The sequence below is a fragment of the Anas platyrhynchos genome, chromosome 8 (assembly GCF_047663525.1).
Source record: "Anas platyrhynchos isolate ZD024472 breed Pekin duck chromosome 8, IASCAAS_PekinDuck_T2T, whole genome shotgun sequence".
Taxonomy (NCBI): Eukaryota; Metazoa; Chordata; class Aves; order Anseriformes; family Anatidae; genus Anas; species Anas platyrhynchos.
The window spans coordinates 17,866,641-17,888,517 of NC_092594.1; the positions used below are offsets into that span (position 1 = coordinate 17,866,641).

The 21,877-nt window shown below is 48.7% G+C and overlaps 1 protein-coding gene and 1 long non-coding RNA gene across 3 annotated transcripts in view; both read right to left on the reverse strand.

The window, feature by feature from the left end:
* Window positions 1–2,604, reverse strand: part of LOC140003151 (uncharacterized) — a 66,660-nt gene extending 64,056 nt beyond the window's left edge. For both annotated transcript variants that reach the window (XM_072042137.1, XM_072042136.1), the window contains exons 1-2: window positions 2,458–2,604; window positions 1,107–1,325 (exon numbers count right to left, since the gene is read on the reverse strand). The gene's annotated coding sequence lies outside the window, so the exon portion shown is untranslated. The remainder of the gene's footprint in view (window positions 1–1,106; window positions 1,326–2,457) is intronic.
* Window positions 2,605–9,495: 6,891 nt separating this feature from the next.
* Window positions 9,496–18,056, reverse strand: LOC101797736 (uncharacterized). Its single transcript, XR_005267558.2, has 6 exons — window positions 17,863–18,056; window positions 15,809–15,999; window positions 14,821–14,883; window positions 12,657–12,754; window positions 10,719–11,051; window positions 9,496–10,377 (listed from the first exon to the last, which is right to left on the reverse strand). It is a non-coding gene; the product is annotated as an uncharacterized lncRNA (long non-coding RNA).
* Between the last annotated feature and the right edge of the window lie 3,821 nt (window positions 18,057–21,877).

Genomic DNA, 21,877 nt, shown 5'->3' on the forward strand with positions numbered 1-21,877 from the left:
ACCAAGTAGAGGGTGGAACAAAGCTAACGAACTTAAAAGACGACATCTGAACAAGTAGTCCATTACCCGGGGAAGATTCCAGCATGCTCAAAAATCATGTATCATTTCCTTTCACATAAATGTCCATTATCTCCCTGGTGTTTTTTTCTTTTTTTTTTTTATGTAGCAAGACATTATCCCTCCTAAAATCCCCTGACAAAGATTTAATGCTGCCATTTTGTATCCACATCTCCTTCATCTTCTTACCAAAAATCTCTCCCCCCCCTCCCCTGCTGACACAGTGTAATTCTCCAAATCTGCAGTTTTAACAGAAAGCGAATCTGATTTTGCCTCAGCCTCCAGATGGGCATAGCTCTAAAGATATTGTCATGTGAAAGATTAGGCGCTAACTTAGACAAAGAACTGTTCATCTGCAAGCTTAATAGCCTCTGAAACAGTAACTGCCACGAAAGAGTTACCAGGTACCTATATTGCTATCCATAATAATAACAGCGTTGGAACAAAGGATGAAAGTGCTAGAAACTCCCAACGGTACACAACGGAGAACTGGTAACCCCTGCCTGCAGCACAGCTCAGGCCTCTTGCAGGCTGTCTGTGCACAAACGGAGCTGTGCCAGCCAGCCTGAAGTTTACTCTGGGATGCTGGGGAGCAAGATGCAGCGGAGGAAACACTTTGCACAGGTGACCTGCCAGCCCTGCATGGCCATGGGGCTGCTGCAGTTCCCTACAGCTCCTTCCCCTGCCAAACACAACATACAGGCTCCTTTTGTGGATTATTCCAGTCCCTCCAGCCCGCTGACCATCCATGGTTTGCTCAGGCTCCACCTCACAGCTCTTCTCACCCTTCCTCAAGGCATGGCACCTACGGGCCACAAGCTCGAGAGCCCAAGCAAAATCAGGCAGCATCAAGCAAAGGGAGACAGAAAACAGCAACTATAGCACCAGGTCTGGAACAAAATTGCCACCTCTTGCCCCAGAAGTCCCAGAATAGGTCCCAGCCTGGGGCAGGGAAGAACAATATCCTTTCCTAGATCCACTCCTCCTATGTGGGTACTGAATTGATTTTGTGGTCCCTGCAGGTCCTGAGAGCCCAACTCTGCACCCACCTCAGCCAACTGGAGTCAGCACCAAGGCAATTGGGACCTATCCACTTCCTTCTGTGATTTTCCATACTCCAGTGGCTGCTGTTGCTCCTTGGACAAAGTTTTCTCCTCACAGGGACAGCAGAAATCACTCTCAGCAAAGCATATGGACAGGCTTGCAGACCAGCCAACTGCACCATGCCCAGCAGCACACAGCAGATGAGCGATAGGCATGATCCATTCCTACTTGTGGAACGAGAACAAAACAGAGGACAGCTTGTTTAGGCGGTGTGGAAATACCCTGGAAATACAAGAGCATTATGCTAAGGCTAGGAACACTGAGCTTTAAACCAGGTCCTTCCTCCCATATATTGTGGGAATGCAAATCTAAATCCTTGGAAGCGATGGTGAATCGACTTAGTGGGTGCACCTGAACAGATCCTGCTGGGAGAGAGAACAAAACCACTAGGCAAAGATGAAATGCCCTCTGACAATCCCCTGCAGAAGCCGGGGTCCAGCGGTGCAGCTGTATGCCTGCAGGTCAGGAAGGTGCCTGACTTTTCTGCACAGACAGCTTGCTGGCTATCCCTGCTGCCACCACACAGCCAAACACAGTCACTACCTGGCTCAGGACCTCTAAAGAGTCTTGAACTATATTTGTGGAAAATACCAACACATGGGGCTCTGTATCAAAGGGGCTGGGATGGACAAGCAGAAGTAACAAGGCAGCCAGAGTGATAGAGGCATGATGTTCATCAGATCGGTGCCAGAAATGTCTGATGAAGCTTGTTGGGGTCATCCCGTACCCACAAATCCAGCAGCCAAGGCAGAAAGCACACTTTCAGAAATCCCAGCCTCCCACCAGTAGTTCTGTGCTAAAACTCTGCCTCCTGTTGGACAAATAAGCCAGAGGGCAAATCCCACAGCTCCACCGAGGAGAACGTGCAACCTTAGCAATTAAACAGTGCCTTTGTGTGGCAAGCAAACCAAGACAGGCTATAAAAAAAAAAACATGTTCACCTGCAAGATACAGGGGAGCCACTGTAACCACCTTGCTCAGGTAAGCTGCACCTCCTGATGGAGAGAGCTCAAAACAAGGACATTACCTTGCATCACTTCAGTTCGTCCTAGAAAATCCTGCTGTCTGGTGCTCCTCATACGCACAGCTGAGACACAGACCTGACCCATGATTCCCACAGCACCACGATTCACCCAGCTCTAACACCATCCCTTACCTGCTGCATTTCCCCATCCGTTTCACTTGGGTGTCACTGCCCAGCCCCACAGAAAACAAATGAGACACGTCGAGGTAGGGCCTATTAAGTGGCCTTCTTTTTTTGTCTCAGATTAATTACTGCATTCTGCTAGTTCTCACCAAGGAGCTGCTCTGCTGGGCTGTGAGGAGCCAGTCCCACGTGGCAGGATGAGTCCAGCAGCATCCCCTTGCAGGGCCATGCCGGGTGAGGCTGGGGAACCTCTGAACGAGCACTGACAACCATCTGCGTGCACCATGCAGACACCGTGGCCCTGGAAAACAAGAAAGCAACCTTTTTAGGAAATGCTAGAGCAAGGCTAAAGCATTCAGGAGCTGGTATCAGTCCCACAATGAAGGCTGTTAGCCCCATTATCCATCTTGCCCTGTTGTCTCCCAAGAATCCAGAAGGAATCAGGTTAAAAACACACACATTTTTTCAGGGAGATCATGTAAATAGAGCATTACTACTGACTTACACGACGCCGTCACGTTCAGAATTGCACTTGAGGGATTTTACCCAGAGACCAGGAGGACAGTTTAGTTCCCTTAGGTTAGCTCTAGCAAACCACGCCATAGATCTGATTTGTGGGCACCAGGCTCCTACCTGATGAAATATATATGATAAACTTGGTGCAGCGAGGAACGGTCCCGATAGATGATGAATAGATGATGGGGTGTAAGGGCTCCAAAGAGGTCACCCACTACATTTCCTTGTCCTAAAACAAGAGCCATAAACCATCCCACGCTTCCCCATTCACACACTTTTACATTTGTAGAGCACCCGCACAAAAGAGCCCCACGCTGATGGACACTTTGATGATTTAAGTGTTAAATAACAGAGAGGTGCTATTTATGTGGAAATTATTCCTGTTGGGACAGAGACATGAAAGCAACATTTTCTCCTGTGCCTCTGCCTGCCTCACCTGCACTCTCGCTGCTCATCCATCTCCCAGGATTGCCTGGAACATTGCACATGTAAGAGCATTTTCAAACAGCTCACATTTTCTTCAAAAAGTCAACCTGTTCAGTAATGGCTCATCCTGCTCCTCCCACCCCCTGCTACATGCTCCCTTGGGGCCAAGAGGGGAGAAGATTCAGCCTGCAGCAGAAAACAGCTTTATGTACATTAAAATATCACCACTTGCGAGTCTGATGCCATTGCAACCTACAAAGCCAGAAATAGCAGCTGTGCCCCAGTGGAATCGGAAAGGACAAATTTCCAGCCTCCCAGAAGGGCTGAAGACACGCAGGTGCACTTAGTCCTGCAATAACAGAATCTGTAACTGCAAATATTAAAGGAGAGAGGAAACAATATTGTTTCCGGTCGTTATATTTTATAGAAATGTCCCCGTATACCTGTGCAATGAGCCTGAAGCTCAAAGGTTAAAATAAAAAGCATTTTTACAGAGATCAAAATAATAATCCTACATCTGTCATCTTCCAAATCTAAAAGCAACCTTACGAAGCATTTGGTGACTTGAAGGACCTCTACAGGGTACACATGTTGAAAGTAGGTTGCACTTCCTTGCAACCACTGATAATCTCAAAATGACAAATGAAGGCAAAAACATTTTAAAAAATCCACTTTCCCATATTAAGCAAAATAAGTATTTCTGTTTTCCAAACAAAAACATTTTGATGTTCATCAGGCTGCAGGATTCCCAGCTCGGCCACAATCATCCCCTACAATTCAGCCAAACTGTTCCAGCCCAGTTGTGTTCAGAGGCTCAGACACTCCCAAAGGCATGCAGAAAACAAGGGGAATGGGGCAATTACAGGTTTTCAGAAATGTTTTGGAGTCTTGAAGTGTTAGAAGAAGATGAAGACAGGAGTGCAACCCATTCCTCCAGCAGCTGTGATTAGAGAAGACAGCGAGTTATCACAGAGGACAGGCTATCAGTAGGGCTGTGGCAGCAGGAAGAGGGAGAAGGAACACATGGATGAGGTTTGTCCCAGCTTTTTGTCCCCATGATGAAAGAATTGTGTGCTGATAAGGGACGTGCACAGCTCTAGCTGACGGGTTGCTGGGTAGAGTCCTGATTTTACAGGATCTCAGCTGAAAAAGCTGCTGTGCAGCAGCAAAGGGAGGGAGCACAGATGCTTCAGGTTGGCAAGGTGACCCACAGCACCCAGGACACAAGCAGCAGCTGACAGTCCCTTTCCTCAGAGACCTCTAAGGGGAGAAAGGCAGCAAAATTCTTGCCTGCTCCCAAGAGAAGAGATGCTTCAGGAGGTCGCTGGTCATTTCCAGCTGCCCTGAGAGAAATGTTTTGGGATGCAGACCAAAGCAACTCTTCACTTTAGCTCCTTCCCTGTTCCTTTTTCAGACTATGTGGTCCTCCAGGAAAGCACTCAGAGAACAGCAGTTATCTCCAGCTCCTGTCACACGGATGGATCGGGACTGCCAAGGATTGTCACCCGTCTTCATACACCGAGTCTTTGAGATCTACACGGCTAGAGGAGCAGCCAGGCCCGCAGCGGGATTTGTCGTGTGACTGTGACACCTTGCGGGAAGCCTCCGCCGTTATTTGCCCCAGGAAACCTGGAGGGGACAGGGCTCCTTCAACACCACAGCAACCGAGCTAAAGCAAACAGCCAGCTTTTAGGCAGAAAGCAGCCAAAAGAGCCCCAGGAGTTAAAAACCAATAGTTACTAACTCCCGATATCATCTGCCTCTTGGTGCCATCGCGGCAGCAAGCGATTTTGCATTTTGCTGGCAAGAGGAGAGCCTTAGAGAAGCCAAGCAGAAAGGAAAGTGTCTCACCACGTGGAAAGCACGCTTGGATAGCTCCTCAGTGACCATCCTGGGTCCTCCCAAAGACACACAGGTGCGTACAGATGCACACCCCAGCCCGCTGGCACAGCTGGGGTGGCTGCTTTGGCAGCCCCCTGAGCCAAGCTGATGACAAACGCGCGGATGCAGGAGGACTGCGCACAGCGGCGCTCCTGCAAAACACGAGCTCAATGCAGTGGTGGCAGCAGCAAGAGCCGAATTCCCATTTAAATAAAATGCCAAAAGGCAGTCAGTGAAAGTGACATTTATGGTGTTACTACAAATGCATTCAGTGGGAAGCTGAGTAGCAGAAGCAGGTTGGGGGGAAAAAAACAAGCTGTAGTGAAAACTGCCATCTGTATATTGTGCCCCATTTTTAATATTCTGTATTCTCATAAAAAGTGTTGTTTCTGTCACTATTCAATCTCCCAAACTCACATGGAACACTGTTAAAAGTCAGCAGTGTGTGAAATGGTATTTTAAAATAAATGAAACCCGCTCGCAAAGCTGCGGAGGAATATTGCAATGCCAGGGTGCTGACAGACAGGCATTGAAAAGTAACAACCGTTATCATCTTAAAGCAAAGCGGATTAAATAAAAACCCACAGCTAGTGGTGCATTACCAAGTCTGATATTGACACAGCTGCCGTGGTGGTTATTTTTCATTGTCTCATCAAGACAAAGCATCACGGGATATCAATCTTCCCTCTGTCAGGCCATGCCTGGTGTAAAGTTTTTCGTTTACATTTTCATTATATCCCTTTTATCTCAGCTGCCAGCAAAAAATATATATATGTATTTTATATATATACATATCCAGATATATATGGATGGGTAAGTGTGTATAATATGCAGCTCTGGGAACGCCGAGATTGGGTGGCCCTCCAGCGTATTGCCAGCCACAGCCTCCAGCCACGAGGATCCTCCTGCTCCCAGGACAAAGCCAAGCCCAACCTGGCCGTGGTTTAGGTTCCTCCAACTGGAAACGGGCTTGGTGGTGAGCTGGGGAGTTACGCAGAGAGCTTCCTAGCTAAGAAACCAATTAAAACAGCTGCTCGTTCTTTCAAAGCAGGCTCCTTCATGTATTTGTGTATCAGAATTCACTGGATAGACCAGCCAAGGCTGTCTGCCATCTAGCTCAGTTTGGTGCTCAGCGAAGAAGGAAAAGCAGAGATCACAGTTCTCCATACAGGCCGATGACTGTCCCATCAGCACTAACAGCAGTTACATTTCTTCCTTTTTAGCTCTGCAGGTTGTTCCCTGCCTCCTTGCTAGACCTTTAGCTTTCCCAGCCTTGCTGACCCTGTTTTTAGGAGGCTTGTAGGCAGCCACAGAATGATTAAGAGGCTCTCTCCGAACTTGTCCCATTGTGTGATGCAGTGTGAGGTACAGTTAGGGCAGAAACATCTTCCTGAGACTGCCAAGAGCCGAACAAGGCTCACTTCCAAGCACAAACCAGCTAACTCCTGGGACTGTGCTTGCACTCCTACTAACAGCTCCCCTATTTCCAGGCAGGAGGAAGAACCAGCTGTTTGCAGCTGGCCACACCATCCCCTACAGCAACAAGGACAGCAGCACAAAGGGTTCTTAAGACAGCCTCATCTCCTAAACCTTTACCTGCCATGGTTGCTCTTCTGTGCTTACTATTTAAGAGCAGTCTCACTTCTAATATTTCCTGCTCTTGTTATGTCTTTTCCGAGGCTGCTCAGTGTTGTTTGTTACAGCGCTTCGGTCCTTTAAGGACAGGAACTCTGGGAAATGTAGTTCTCAGTGAAAAAAACAGGACTGAAGCACTCGGAGGGCAGGGAAAGCTACAAAACAGACAGTGAAAACAGTGCAGCAAGACCCCTTGGAAAGGAGCCATAAAAGAGCAGCACTTAAGCAATCGGTCACCAGAATGTCCTGCCTCAAAGTGGCCCCTCTCATCTGCTGCCCATCCTTTCCTCGACTCCAAGCAGGTAACTGCCCCAATCCTCTGCAACCTTGGACACACACAGGTTTACAGCACTGCACACAGGCTCTGTTTATAGCCCGCCATGCTAGGCAGCAAAATAAAACATGATTGCACTTCACCTAGGCCAGGAAAAGGCTCTCTGCAGTAGCACTGTGTGTTTTTCCCACCCAAGGAGGTGTTACCTGCAATGTTCTCACCAGCTTTGCTGGCACCCAGCCTGAGGTCAGGGCTTTGGTGCTGATCTGCAGCCCATCCGCCTGCAGGAGCAGTGCTGCCCAGCCTGTGCACACAGTTATCTCACAAACTCCATCTCCTGGCTCTCTACTCACATCTTACAGATCTGCAGATACCTTGGAAGGTGAATATTCCCTTTGGCAAAGCAGGGGGTGCCTAAGAAACACAAGAAACTTCTGCATGAGGAATGAAAAACAGCTCCATGTAAAGCAATCTGCCCTTCCTCACCCCCATCATCTCCCTGCATCAGCTTCCCCAGCCCTGGAGGCTGTCTTTGAGCACTGCAAAGTCCCTCTCCTGCATCCCTCTCCACCCATGCTCCCAAGGTGTCCCTGTTTAAAGAGAGGTCTGTCAGTCCCTGCAGAAGGCTAATTGCAGGGAACCCAGAGCACTCCAGCTCTCACCTCAGCCCTCTGGGATCAGCAGCACTCATGCTTGCTTGCAGGCAGCCTGAATTTAACCCCTAGGTCCTGCCCCATCAGCCGGTGGCCCCAGACCTACAGCGGTGACATCTTCTCCACTGCACTCAGCATAGCAAAGGGTTACACCAGCTTTTCCAGCAGCGTTTCCTCTCTCTCGCTCTCTGCGAGCAGCAGCAATTGCCATTCTGCATCCTTAATAGCAGCGTAATCAAAAGTTATGATGCATTTTTCAGTAATCACAAGAAATGATCCCCACTTAGCGTTAAGTAAAGCAAATTTGCCACTGGAAGGATGAAAAAAAAAAAAAAGAAGAAAAAGAAGAAGTCAAAAGCATTTCAATTTTCATTTGAAACGAATGAGTCAGAGTCAATTTGGTAAAGCAGTTAACAGCAGCTGTGCTCCCCTTCCCAGCCCCTTAACAGGTACAATTTGCTTTTAACAAACAACCTCATGGAGGTCTCTGGCACCATGTTAACATAGTAGCATTCAACCCCTCTTGCTGTTGTGGATTTAAATTGGGTAATAGAGTCAGGCGGAGGAGATCCACCATGAATTTTAAGAAGTGCCACTTGACAGCACCTTTTAAAAAAGGGGGGGGGCTTTTACAAAAAATAATAAATGAGTTTGAGAGCAGCTTTTGTGGGGCACTTTCAAAAAAAAAAAAGCACATGGGAAATATCAATCCTAGAAAGCCCCACCATGGTGTGCACGAAGGTGGCAAGACCCCAGCTGACTTCGAGCCAGGAGAAAGCAGGGCCCTTCTGGCAAAGAGCTCTGCCAACCACGCCAAGAGGTTTGACAGCCAAAGCAGCCTCGGGTTGGGTGCACTCAGGATGCTTCACCCCACACCCAGAGTGACAGCAGAAGGCAGTAGGTCAGAAAAAAAAAACAACCACAGCCCTGCATGCTCACACTAAGACCGCCCCAAACCCTCAGGGTATCCCACAGCATCTCATAGTCTCATCGGTTGTTGAGGGAGCGTGTAACCTTCACCCTGGGAGCAAAGCAAAGATGTGCAATGAGCCTCCAGCCACCCTCCAGCTGCCCCCTGCTTATCCCTCCTCACCCCAGAGCATCTCTGTCCTTCCCTCACCCCAAAGGCAGGCCCTAGAAAACGCCTGCATCTCACCGGGCTTTCAGCTCAGACAGTCATCTCCTCCCGTTCATTTGTTCTTTGAAGAAATCTCATTTCATTACATTCCAGGCTCCTCAGCTTTGTGGGGAATTACAGGAGGTCAATGAAAAATTCATGTTCTCAGTCAGTAATTGGCATTTTTGTTTCTTTTTTTTTTTTTTTCTTTAAAGAGGAAGGAAAGCAAAGAAAAGGATGTGAATGGGGCAGACAGCAGGGTGAGTGGGTATCTCCTTGCCAGTTATTAAGATAAAGTCTCTCATATTGCTCCAGTGTACTCTGGTGCTTGCTCCAAGCAAGCCCCATAATCCTGCATATCGAAATGTGAAAGCATTCCTGGTGCTTTTATTGGAGGGACAAGTAATGAAAGCAGACTGGACACACGCAATTATTACAGTGTAATCTGCTGGAAACGAAGTCAATCCAATCACCCAGTGTTCTGCTTTCTTCTCATTTTTTAGACTTCAAGTAACTGCTTCCCAAATTCCAGCTGAAGTTACTGTTACAATCAATAGCACAAGGGCTCTAAGCAGAAGGCTCAATTAATATGATGCTAGCAAGTGCTCCCTATTGATCCGAGGCTGATCTGAAACACCAGCCAGCAGCAGCACCAGCTACCAGCGCTAGCAAGAAAGAGAAACGCAAAGTGAGGGGCTGCCAAGCAGGCTAAAACGAGAAGCAGACCTCTTTCTCCAGGATACCCATGAAAAAGAGAAACCTCCATCCTAAAAGCAGGGTGAGTTTTCTTTCCAAAAGCCAGCAGCCTGCCTGGCTGTGCCCTGTTCCTGTCGGCTTTGCCCCGGATGGCCACGAGGCTGGGATTTCACCCACCCAAGAGGTGAGAAGAAACTGGGTTCAGCCACCTTCAAGGTCCTGCCCCGCGGAGCTGCGGATGGGCGATGCTTCTTCCTCCGTCTCTCCCTCCTGCTAGCAGCGAGCACGCTGTCAGCCAGGAAACAGATTGCTACATACGGCACAACCAAGGCTTGCGATGATTAGATCTATTAATACAGTGCATCTGATTCACCTCCAAGGCCCTGACGCTCGGTGACAAATAGGGACGGGCTTCCCTGCTTTGCTGAGCGGGGCCCTGCGATAACGACCTTCTGCTTGAGCCCGGACAGACACGAAGCAGCCCAGGGAAAGCAGCACCCTTGCCCCAAACTGGTGAGGTGCCTCGGGAAGAGCTCCAGGAGAGCTAAAAGACCGACAGCACGGGCTTGTCAGTCACAAGGGGTTGTCCCAGAGCTTATGTCCAGGCAGGTCCTACTCACTCTAAGGGCGGTCCTCAGTTCCTGCCCTTCCCACGTCCTCCTCTGGCTGTGGCTGGTCCCAGTCCCACTGGGTCTGCTCTGCTGGGCTGGTCCCTGCTGTCAGAATGTCCTCCTGGCACCACGCTGTGCCCCACAGGTGTCCTCTCAGGGGGAGCATCACCCTATGCATCTCCACTCAACATACTCCGTACTTCCTAAGCGTCCTCCTCTGGTCATCTTTTGCCCAACACCTCACACGTGTAGGACAAAACCTGGAAAGACAACAATTTTAGCACCTCTACCAAAGATGCAAAGCTTTATATGACAAAGTAAAACCCTATCCATCCCTGCCCCAACCTGCCACGTAACTTGCATGAATCAGAAAGGCCCCACTACCCACAAAACTTCTTCCCCCCACCCCACACTTTGCCCTCCCCGTGTGCTGCAGGGCGGCCAGGAGAGGAAAGCCAGAGAGTTATCGTTCCTGCAGGCCTGACATCATCTGCTTAGCAGGCACAGTGACGTCTCCTTGCCAGCAGCTGCAGCCCGGGCCTGCCTCTGTGGGGAAGCACACGAGCAAGTTAAAGGTGGGGACACTTAATGCATTCATTACCTGCTTATTAGACACCGGGCTCCTGTGATGATGAATTGGCTGGATGATGGCTCCCGCCAGCTCCCGAGCTCAGCAAGGCTTTCTAAATTTCATTTTGCAAAGGCTGGGCCAAAAGGCAAAATTACTTCCAAGAGGAAGAGAGGAGTGGTTGTTTTTCTCCTGCTTCCAAAACAGCCTGAACCTTTGCACAGTCTCGGCAGGACCTTTTCTTGCTGTTTCTTGTCTTTCCCTCTGACCACATGAATGCAATGGGTAGAGCTCGAAACCGTCAGCTCTGGGGGCTGCAAGCTTCAGCAGCTGCTCAGGTGGGTATCTGGTGCTCCTGCAGAGGCCCTGAGGAGGGAAGCACCACGTTAGAGGACTGCACCGCTCATTACATCCCCTGCACACCCCACCATTGCTGTACAACTGCAGCTACACGGCTCCTCGATGGATCGTGCACACAGCTTGGGAGACTCTGAGGTTGGTAAGTGTCAGTTCTGGGTGGCCAAGCCGTCCCCAGACCCAGCACACAGCTCTACAGCAGAAACAGCCTCGTTTCTCCTCTGAACAGTCCCACAACACCAGAGGGAACAGGCTTTAACATCACCTGCCAGGGTCCTGCGCTCCTTTCACAAGAAGGTGCAGTGCACAGAGGCTGAGGAACCTCATTCACACAGAGGTGGGTGGCAGAGGGGCTTGCTGTGGAGTTCGTGCTCTGATGCTGATCTCTCTGCTCCGCAGGAGCTGAGCACCTGCCCCCCTTAGGGCTGGACGCAGTGCTCCACGTTCCCCTCCTCTTCCCTTGCTGGAGGCTCTGGGGCCCAGCATGGGGGAGGGCTGCACGTTGTACACATCCCCGCTGAATTGTTACACATTTCTGCCGTGTTCCTTAGACAGAGGACTTTGCTACCAGCGAGCGGGAGAGAAGCTGCCATCTGGGACTGCATGTGCTTTCCAGACAGATGGCTGACTATTCTAGGCGTGTTTTATTTCTAGCAATGGTTCATACAGCAACAGCGCTAGTGTGAAAATGGGATGTGACAAGATGTGTATTGCTTACACCTTCTGTAAAGTTCAGATAAAACCAAGATGTACAGAATGTAAAAATCAATATAATTAGGTAATTAAGAGAAGCGAAACCCCCTGATTTAGTGCTGCATTGTGTTCGTGTATATTGCAGACTGTATACGCCTGATATGTAACATCCATATGTATAGCTGTTCCTACATTTACATGCACGCTACAACACAAACGAAAAATAAATGTATACATTTACCCATTAAAATTAACAGGCACCCATTCCAGGAAGCGTTTCAGACAATTACTGCCAACCACCCACTCTTTCACCCTTTAGACTGGAGCTCCGTGGAGCAGGAAATTCCCCGTTGTGCTGCAGTGGGACTCAGCACAGGGTCTTGGTGCTGCCCACGTTCTCTGGCCGCTGTATCCTGCACTCTGTAATGCTGAGCAAGCTGGAAAGGGTAGCGGGAAGGAAAGCAGCATCAGGCATACGTGAGCTCTTCTGTTATAAGCAGGACAACTGGTTAGCTTAGGATCATTGCTCTGCTTTATGCAGAGCCAAGAAATCAGCTCTGAGCTGCGTAAGGCAGCAGACCCACAGAGAGCTCGATGTGTGCCATTGTACACAGAAATGGTAAAACTTGGCAATAAATCCCGTTTCTAAGTTTCTCTGCAGTTCGGGTTGGAAAGAATGCCTGAACTGGAAGAGCAAAAGGCCACTGTGCACACCTTTGGAGCTGGCCAGAAGCGGCTTCCCTCACACACAGATGTATTCTGCAGCTCACCCGAGAGCTCACACTTCCCCCATACTGCACACCGATCCTCATACAGACTCAAGAGAAGGAAGATGTCAAGAAAAGGATTCAGAACAAAAGCACCTGACTGCCCAAAGAGCAAATGCACCAAGCTCGTGGAAGAGGAGGCTGCTGGACTCACATGTCTGAGGCAGTTCCTTTCATCCCGTCCTGCTCTTCAGTCTCTGGAGAACCTTATTTCGAGGTCCATCTTCTTTTGTGCCGTGAGGGGACGTTCAACTAGAGGGAAGAGGAGCGAATGGGAAAACAATATGACTTGATCCACTCCTCATACAGATCCCACCCAAAGTTCTGTATTCAGGGGCTCACAACCCATCTCCTAAGGGGCTCGAGACAAGCAGAGACGTCCTCTGCAAGAGGAGGCACACACTGTCTGCATGTGCACACACAAAACGGAGGATCTGTCGCCTAAACCAAACTTTTGTTACAATTAGCTGACACAGCACAGTAGAGATAAGAGACCCAAATGCCGTGCAGAGTGCTGGGGCTGTCTGCTCATAAGGTCCTGTCCCCAGGAGGTTCATCAGATGGACGAACACCACCAAGGACGGAATAAAGGCACTACAGGTGTCCTATTATAAAAGTTGAATGGTAGCTAACATAGGACAACTGTGCACACCTGGCCCAGGATCCTATGCCATGACACAGAACCACACTTGTAGACAAGTTGACGTTGTAGAACGAGGAAAATTCATCTCAGAAACAAGAGGAAAGCTCAAGCCATTTGCTCAGGTACTGATCCAAACCTGGTTAACAGACTAGTGAGAAACTCTGCCAGCTCTGAACCCCTCCGTAACCCTCCTCTGACTCAGCAAGTGGCTTTTTTTTCACCGAAAGTTGAGTGCAGAGAGCGTGTCTGAGGGGTTTTGGCACTGGCTAGCTGTCACTTTGCAGCCTCCCGCGTGCCACTCAACCTGGAAATCTCGCATCCACTTCCCATTAGGTGTCGATGTGCTTTCACACTTCTGCCCAGCCAGGTACTTGCTGCACTGATGGTTAATTACTTGACAATGAATCACGCTGCTCAGCGGGGAGGTGGGGCAAACAGTTATCTGAGCAAGGCATGGGGTAAGGTGGCAGGGAAGAAAACAACTCTGCATTGGGTGGGTGGGCACACGCAGACACGTACAGGATTCGCCAGGAATAAATTCAGAGAGGAATATCAATAAATCTCCCAGCCCGGCCATCGGGGTGGGAATTTCTTTTCCCCCTCCCCACAACAGGGAAATTCTGCTCTTTCCATGGGGGGTGGGAAGTGGCACAGGGCTGCATTGAAATGTAAATTCACTCAAATTATTAAGCACAAGAGAGCAGCTCCTGCCAGCCCTTTGTTCCGCAGTCAGAATGTGTAATCTAGAAGAATAAATATAGTCAGATATCAGCTAAACAAAGAGACCCAGGGCCATGCATATTCAGCGACCCTCTCCCCCAGGACATCCCTTCCCCCTTTATCAGGGAGGCTCTTTCTGCAGTCAACAATTGTAGATCAAAATGCCCTCATTAACCAGGACTGAGATGAAAACCTCTGGCTGCTTCACACTGAGGGTGAGGTCCTTTATTTCTCCCAGGGAGCTAACGTCTCCCTGTCCCCCTGGGTTTCTCCTCACCTCCTTTTCCATCCTGGGAGGACAAAGCAGGGATGCCTCTGGAGCCAGCTCCCATCAGACAGGTGGGGTCCAGGTGTCAGCGAGGCTCTGGGCACAGCCCCACACTTGGGCCACCTCTGCACTACTGCAGAGGGAGTACGCCCAGGAGAGGGCATGTAAGAGGTGGATGTGGGGTGCTTTAAATAGGGCAAAAGCAGCCAAATACAGCCTCTGCCACCTCACTGAAAGGACTGACAAGCTGCAGAGACTCACAGAGATGCTTAGATAACCTAGAAAGATTGTTTTATGTAGTGTTTTGTTTTCTCCCCCACTACAGTAGGCCACTCAAGCCTGAGATTTCATAAAAAGGTCAAAAAGTTCTTACACCCCACAGCACGCTGCAGAAAGTTCTTACCAGATGAAAGCAGCCAGCCTAGAGAGCTGGGAATGCCACTCTGCAAGGAGGGCAAAGCACTGCCTGTCAGTCCCTCCCGAACAGCCCAGGGACAGGAGCAGGACACACCAACCCCGTGCTCAAGCAGCTCCTCATGCCAGGGGGAGCAGCAGGACAGGCCTCCCGCAGTCAGCTGCCCACCAGACGAAAACCCAGGAGCCACTAAGGAGAGGTGGCTGGAGGCAAAGCAAGCGCAGGGCAAGGAGGAGAGGGTTGCTGTCGCTGCCCACGGCTGGCATTATTACCTGCACACAGCTTCTTCATCCCCGGTGCTGTCAGCCTCACACCTGTCAGCGCCGCTAGGCCCACTGCGAGATTTAAGGATGAGAGGGAGAAGGAGAGAGGGGAGGAAAAAAAAAATCAATTTTGCTCTTTTTGAGTTATATGAATATAATAAACCCTGAGTGTCCTGCTTTAGGATGCAGTTTGCGCTTCCAATAACTCAGCAACATATTCATTAAACAAAGAGAGGTAAAAGCAGCAAGCCATTAAAAATAAAGCACCAGGAGAGGGAAGGCCACGCAGGCTGTAAATATCTTTGACTCTTTTTCAACCTCCATTTTCTTATCCTTGCTCATGCACTAATTGACCTCAGGATCCTGCTTCTCAGAACTGTTTCCATCACTGCACTTTGTCCTTCAACCACAGCTCGCTCTGGTCCTCTCTAAATGCAAAACCAATTCATACTACAGCCCTCCAAAGCAGGAGAAAGGGTCTGTCCCACTCATTACCTTCATGCTGTGATGCAGCCCTCCCTGCACAGAGCTACAAAAACCACAGGACCAAAGGCTGAGTGTGTTGCAGGAAAAAATACTTCCAATTTTATTACGCACTCTGCACAGACTCTCTACAAATACCTAAGAAATGTCAGTCTTCTGGTATTTCAGCTTCCCCAGAGCTACACAGACTCCTTCTCACCCAGGTGGAGGTGTTCTGGCCACAGGGCCCTGCTCCTACTCCTCACCCAGCCAGGACTTCACTCCAGGTGGCAGCCACCAGAGCCTCACGTGCTGATCTGGAACCCTAAATAGGCTGGATCTATCCTGTGTGGATCCTCCAAGCCTAACTCCAGGATCACCAAATTCCCACGGCAGTGCTAAGAGGTCATCTCTGAAATCTGCCATCCCTATTTCAGTGTGAAGAGCCACCCATAGTACTGAACTCCCAAACCAGATGATTTTACCTCTCATCATGTGCCACAACACTGACTCAGAAGAATTCAGAAGAAAGTACCTGGCTGGCTCACCACCCTGCAGAAGTCTCCCTAACAGCGAGAACAGATCTCATGCTGAAGTGGAAAGAACTGGTTACTCAGCGGGAGGCTCAGCTCCATCTCTGCAGCATCTGGTTCTATGGAATTCATCATCTTCTACGCAGCCTCATTTATTCCTTTTTCAAGTGTTGGAAGCATCTCAGAGCATCACCTAATGAGACAACAAAACAGCAAGCAAGATTTCCCTCACTTTCCCCCAATTAGGAAAAATCCTTGCTGAAGGAGGCAGTCTTAAATTTGGTTAGGGTGTAAGTCTTTCTGCCCCAAAACAGAAGCAGTGATGAGATTCCTCTGTTCCTTGCCTGCAGGCACTCAAACTGCCATGTCTCCTTTCCACGGGATTTAAAAGTGCAGACTTCTCATGCTCTTAATCCCTCCCAAAGCTCACAGCAGATGGCAGTTTTGAAAGAAATTGGGCTAAGAACATAAATGCTATTAGAGGAGTTTTGCTAAATACTGGCTTGTGTAAGAGAGGAGCTCCAGGAGAGGGACAGCCTGGGGATGTTACAGACCTTACAGGGCCTCGGAGAGCAGAAAGCAGGGCCAGGAGCTCTGTGCCTTGTGTCTGTTTGACAAGTCATCTGCACCCAGTCCCTGCTAATGCTGAGCAGGGGAATGAAGAGATCAGACATGCTCATCTACCTGTTCCCTCTGCTGAAATACACTCGCTGCAAGGAGGGAGGAAGGATGACACATCCCTGGAGGTCCGCACAGGGACCAGGGCTGATGGGGAACTGTTCATGCATCCATTTGCCTTGGGCACAGCGCAGGGAATAAGTCAGCCCAGCCCAAGGAAGAAAACAACCTTAAAAGCAGAGGTGTCCAAAGCCATTCCTACAGGGGCCAAAGAGTTGCCCCCAGCCAGCCAATCCATACCCTGGTGTATCTGGCAGGTGACTGACACTGGTTCTTTGGGCTAAACACAGCTTAAGTGGCTACTTTTGACTACTAAAACAGAAGTCCCCTCCATACTGCCTCCTGCTGCAGGGAGGGGACTTGCCACCGCCACCAGCTTTCACTTGGCGAGCCTGTTTTTACCTCCAAGTCAGTCTGGTTTTACTAAAAAAAAGGTACCTTCTCCTTCCCCTGATAACCACAGCTTCTCTTACTGTGGTTCTACGATGGGGCAGCTCAACTGTGTATAAACCAAAGTGCAGAACCTGGCCTCACCTACCTGCAGTCTGCACCCCTAAGCAAAGTCACATTTGATGAGGAATCTCCTTCTTCCCCATGCTCACGTACCAGTACCAGGAGACATTTTCAAAACAGCACAGTACTCGGGTAGTTTCAAACAAGATTTCTTGCACTGCATTTTCCAGGACAGCCCCAAATCGACCAGATGCTATTTATCCCCAGATACCTTCTGATCCATGCACGAGTATATAAACTCACCCACAAACCTGACACACAAAACCATTAAAGAGAAAAAAAAAAATCCAGGCCTCTCAACTTGGCTCATCAGTGAATATTAATTTCTATTGACACACACTTGACTTGTAAATCAACTGGATCATTAACTCAGACCTTTTGTGTAGTAACGTGGTGGGATGTTGCAAGTTATTTAGACACCAGAGTGTTCCCCGCACTCCCACTGCTTTGCAGGCAGAGCTCTGCTCCCAAGAAAAAGAGGCACAACCCCAGTCCACCCAAACAGAGGTACCAGTCCGCAGGGCAGCTGCACTGGTGTGACTGCATCGCTCAGCAGCATGCCATTTGCCAAAAGAACCACACCATGCTACCCTTCATAGCCAAATAGTGGATCGTTTATTCCCCACCTGCAGTGGAACAGCAGGACTAATGAAAGACCCCTTTCTGCCAAGACAAACATTAATTTTACAAGTCCAGGCATCAGGCTAAAACTGTAACTTCGGATTTTCAACTCTGCTGAGAATACGACTGCAGGTTTGGGGAGTGTAGTTCCACATCGATTTACAACATCAGAAGGCTCAGGTCTCATCTGTTTCATATCTATTAATAATAAGTATTGACTATAATAAATCGATGGAGAACATACCGCTGGACCTCAGTACGCTGTGAATACTGAATCAATGGAGTGATGTGAAGCACATTTTGTTTGCTTCCCAGGCTCTCGCTGCCACGAATGTCCCACCTGGTCAAGCCTGTGCAGCAGGATGGCTTCACCGCTCTCTTGAAGAAAGGCATAAATGTCCATCATCTCTGCTGGAAGCTCTCATTTGCTTTTTCTCTAGAGAGAAGCAATGAAATTAAAAGCCCAGGTATTTTCAAGCACTGAGGAATGCTGACAGAAGATGCTAATTCACCTGTGCTACTTGCTGCAGACAAATGACGACCTATGGGATAACACTGAGATTCTGCCAGGAAGCTGAGCATTTTCTGCCAGCTCTTTTTCTCCAGGAATAGGCTTTGTGCAGACACGTTCAAAGCCAGGTCAGGATCAGCTAGGCTCAGTGGTGCAGTTCTATGCCTGCCCAGGAGAAGATCAGGATGATACCCTTCTGCAGGAGTGCACCTGTGTGTAGCAGCAGCAGTTTAACCTCTAGTCCAGCCAAAATGGGGCTCAAAACAGCTTTCCCTGCAGTGCTGCTAGCCAGACCAAGTCTGACCCAGAACCCACACACTACCAGCTGTCCACGTACAAGGCACGTCTGGCAAGCAGCCGTGCCAGCAGAATACAGTGAAGATAGACTCACCTGCAGAGCACACGTGCAAGGAGGTTTCTGACCCTCATCAGTCTCCTTGTAAAAGGAAGGAAAAGCTTTTGTGCGATGAGGAAAGGCCAAAAGCATCCAGCTGCACACACCTCACCATTGGAAAACACCATGCAGGCCACCTAAAAAAAACATCGGGCATTGCTCCTCCTTACTCCCAGGAGGGCCGTTACCCAAAAGCACATCTGGTTCTGCCCCATCTCTTTCCTCCAGACAGCGGGGAGACCACATCACCTACAAGACCCTACATGTCCCTCTCACCCTCACACCATCACAGCTGCTACTCTGCTGCTCAACGTTATACACGTTTCTCCCTTCTCAGCCAGCCACCAGGGCTAGAGGAAGAGATGTCTGCTCTGAGCATGGTTATGTTGGGGACCAGGAATGAATAAAACCGAAAGGCTACAGATTAAGACTGAGGATTATTGACAGGACATGTTGGTAGGTGCAGGGAGTGAGACCGAACTGCTGAGAAACAGAGCTCGACTGCGTTGCCCTGCATTCTCCTCCAGCTGCATCTCTTCAGCCCCTCATTTGCAGGAGCCTACTGTTTTTTAAAGGAAAGGTCTTTTTGTAAAGGAAGAGAAGCCGGAGGTATTACCAGGGCTGGTGAAGAGAGGGACACAATAGAGAGAAAGTGGCTCTGGAAGAGCGAAGGGTTCTCCATTTCCAGTTAAACAGCGACCTCTGGTCTCAGCAGGCTGAAACACATGTCGCTTCTCATCAGCTCAATTTGGGGACCCCTAAAAATAGATTATTTTGGTCTGTTTTACCTGTGGGGAATAAGGACACATCTTTCACATGTAGGCAACCACTGTGACCTTCAAATCCCATCAGATGGAGCTGAGGGCTTCACAACCCAAGCAGTTGTTAAAGCATCCTAGGATTTACCTTCTCCTGCTTGGCTGATATTTAACCAGATGCCAAGAGAGACAAGGACACCTGGTTTCTGAATGGATTGTTTTCAGCACGCCCCAAGAGGGAACAGAGATATATGTGCACTCACACACACACACGAGACTTGCATGGAAACTCCTAAACAGAGCTATATAACTAAGACAAACAAAAAGAAGGATGAAGGTACTAAACTCACCAAGTGCCCCTGACGACGAGGGGAGTTAACAAGTGCAGGAGGAGAGCTGCAGCACAGGGAAGCAGTGCTCAGATACTGCACACAGCAAGTCAGCCCAAAGCCTGCAGGACTGCTTCCAACACATCAAGGCGGAGAGATCTGCCTCATCTCTTCACTGCAGGGCATCCTCAGCTCTCTCTCTGCAGGTCTTAACTCACATTTCCTCATCACACGTCATGGGATGCCTGGGACTCTGATGATCTGCAAAACATCAAGCCAAGTCACAGCTCTCAGCTACTAGAGAGTTTCCCCCTCTCACATCAGAGAAGAGGGGAGAATCCCATAGGAAGTCCTACTTATGCCACACAAGGGGTCCTGCAGGGAAATCTTCAGCTAGGCTGCAGAAACCAGCGCTGTGCTTCTCACTAACAACTCATTTCAAGCCACATGGTCCTTAGGAAGCTGGCAGGCTGCAGAACACCTTCCTCTGTCCCCTGCACGAAGTCCATGCTTGGGCTTCTTGCCCCTTCCATAAGGGGTAGCAGGCTAAGGGTTTTTCCCATCAGTGGGAAGCAATGGATTTGCCCGTGGTGCCAGCTGCGCTTCTTCACCCCAGCAAACACACGCCCTGCAGTAGATCTACATCTGCCACTCAAATGCTGCAGTGCCCAGTACCCAAAAAGAAAGAGGACTGCCCCCAAAAGTCTATTTTTTGGGCTACACTAAGGCTCCAGAGCTGTTTTCATGCATCCCAGGATATTAATCATACAGTATATATCCTAACAATGTCAGGTCAAACAGCTTTTAGGACTGCCCGTGACCTCCAGAAGGCTCCACTATCCTCCTGCTTTCTTCAAGCAGTCGCACAAAATTGTCACGTCACTGTGACAATTCTTTAAAAAAAATAGCAGCAGAGAAAATGAAGATCAGTTTAAAATACCCTCTCAGCTATAGAGGAAAGTCAAGCTAAATTTAACTGTTTTGAGCAAGACAGATCTAGATCTATTAAGCAGCTATAAAATTGCCGCAGACAAGTGTCCAAAGCTTAGGCAGAAGTTGGCAGAGAGCACAAAGAAGTTCCTAGGCACGTAGGCCTCTGCAGCTCTCTAGTTTTGTATTTGCTCTCCCTGTGTTCACTTACAAAAAAAAAGCCAACTAGCAAACATTGTCTTACCTATACAAACCATACGTTTATGCAGTGTTTCTGCTACTAGTGTTTGACTACACCAAAACCAACATCACGTTCCTACAGAGCCTGGGACAAACTTTGGGTCCAGAGACCAAACAGTGGCAGAAATTTGCAATAGGAGTTGCAGTTCAGCTTCAAATACTAATGCTGAGACTTCCACACACATTCACATATATTTCTGTCTTTAGATCTTAGATAAATAAGTCCTTACAGGTGGATATGTTAGCAAATATGAGGATGCAAGCCCTTATTTCTTGGTTTGCTTGATTGTTAGCCAGGTTGGCTCGCCTCCGTCCTCAAACACCCATAACATGCCTGTTGGGTGCCTGCCCCCTGCAGCAGCCGACAGCCCCCAGGTGGTAACAGCCCAGATTTGGACGCCGACCAAGGGCCTTGAAGCAAAAGGCTCGATATCCCATTAGTCTTTCAGCGCTCTGCCATTGAGTTAACACGTTCTGCTTCACTAAAACCAAGAGCTTCCCGGGGTAGCGGTGCCCTTGTCTCCACAGCCCTCACAATCTCTAATGAGAACAAATTTAGGTGCATTAGCATCCATTCAATTTTCAGCACTTAAACTTCATAACTCTTCCCATTTTGTCACTCTTAATATTTATAAGACATGTAGCAAATGATTGATTTTCCTTCGGACCCCTTGTCATTCACAGCCACTTATCTCCTGCATGTAGGGGGCCATCAACAGATTTATAGCAGCCCATAAAAGTTGTTACCAAAAGTACAGTTTCTTTTTGTGTGCGATAATTTCTAATAACTCTTATGCATGATAGCAATTACTGACAAAAGTCAGCCTCTGTTAATAGAGTTTATCTCAGTTCATCATATATTCTTTGTCAGTGGAAGCATTTTGACAAGCCTGGGGTTAATTAAAACCAAGAAGACAATAAAATACACCTAATCAAACATTACAGGTACAGAAATCAATTAGCAGATTTATGGCACTTCGGAGCCTTCTATAACGTGCAAAATTCAAAGAAACTGTCAGTTCCATCCCCCCAAGACAGTATAATTGAATTTCTAATTGAAACTATTTTTCAATAGGTAACACAATCCGCAAAGTTGG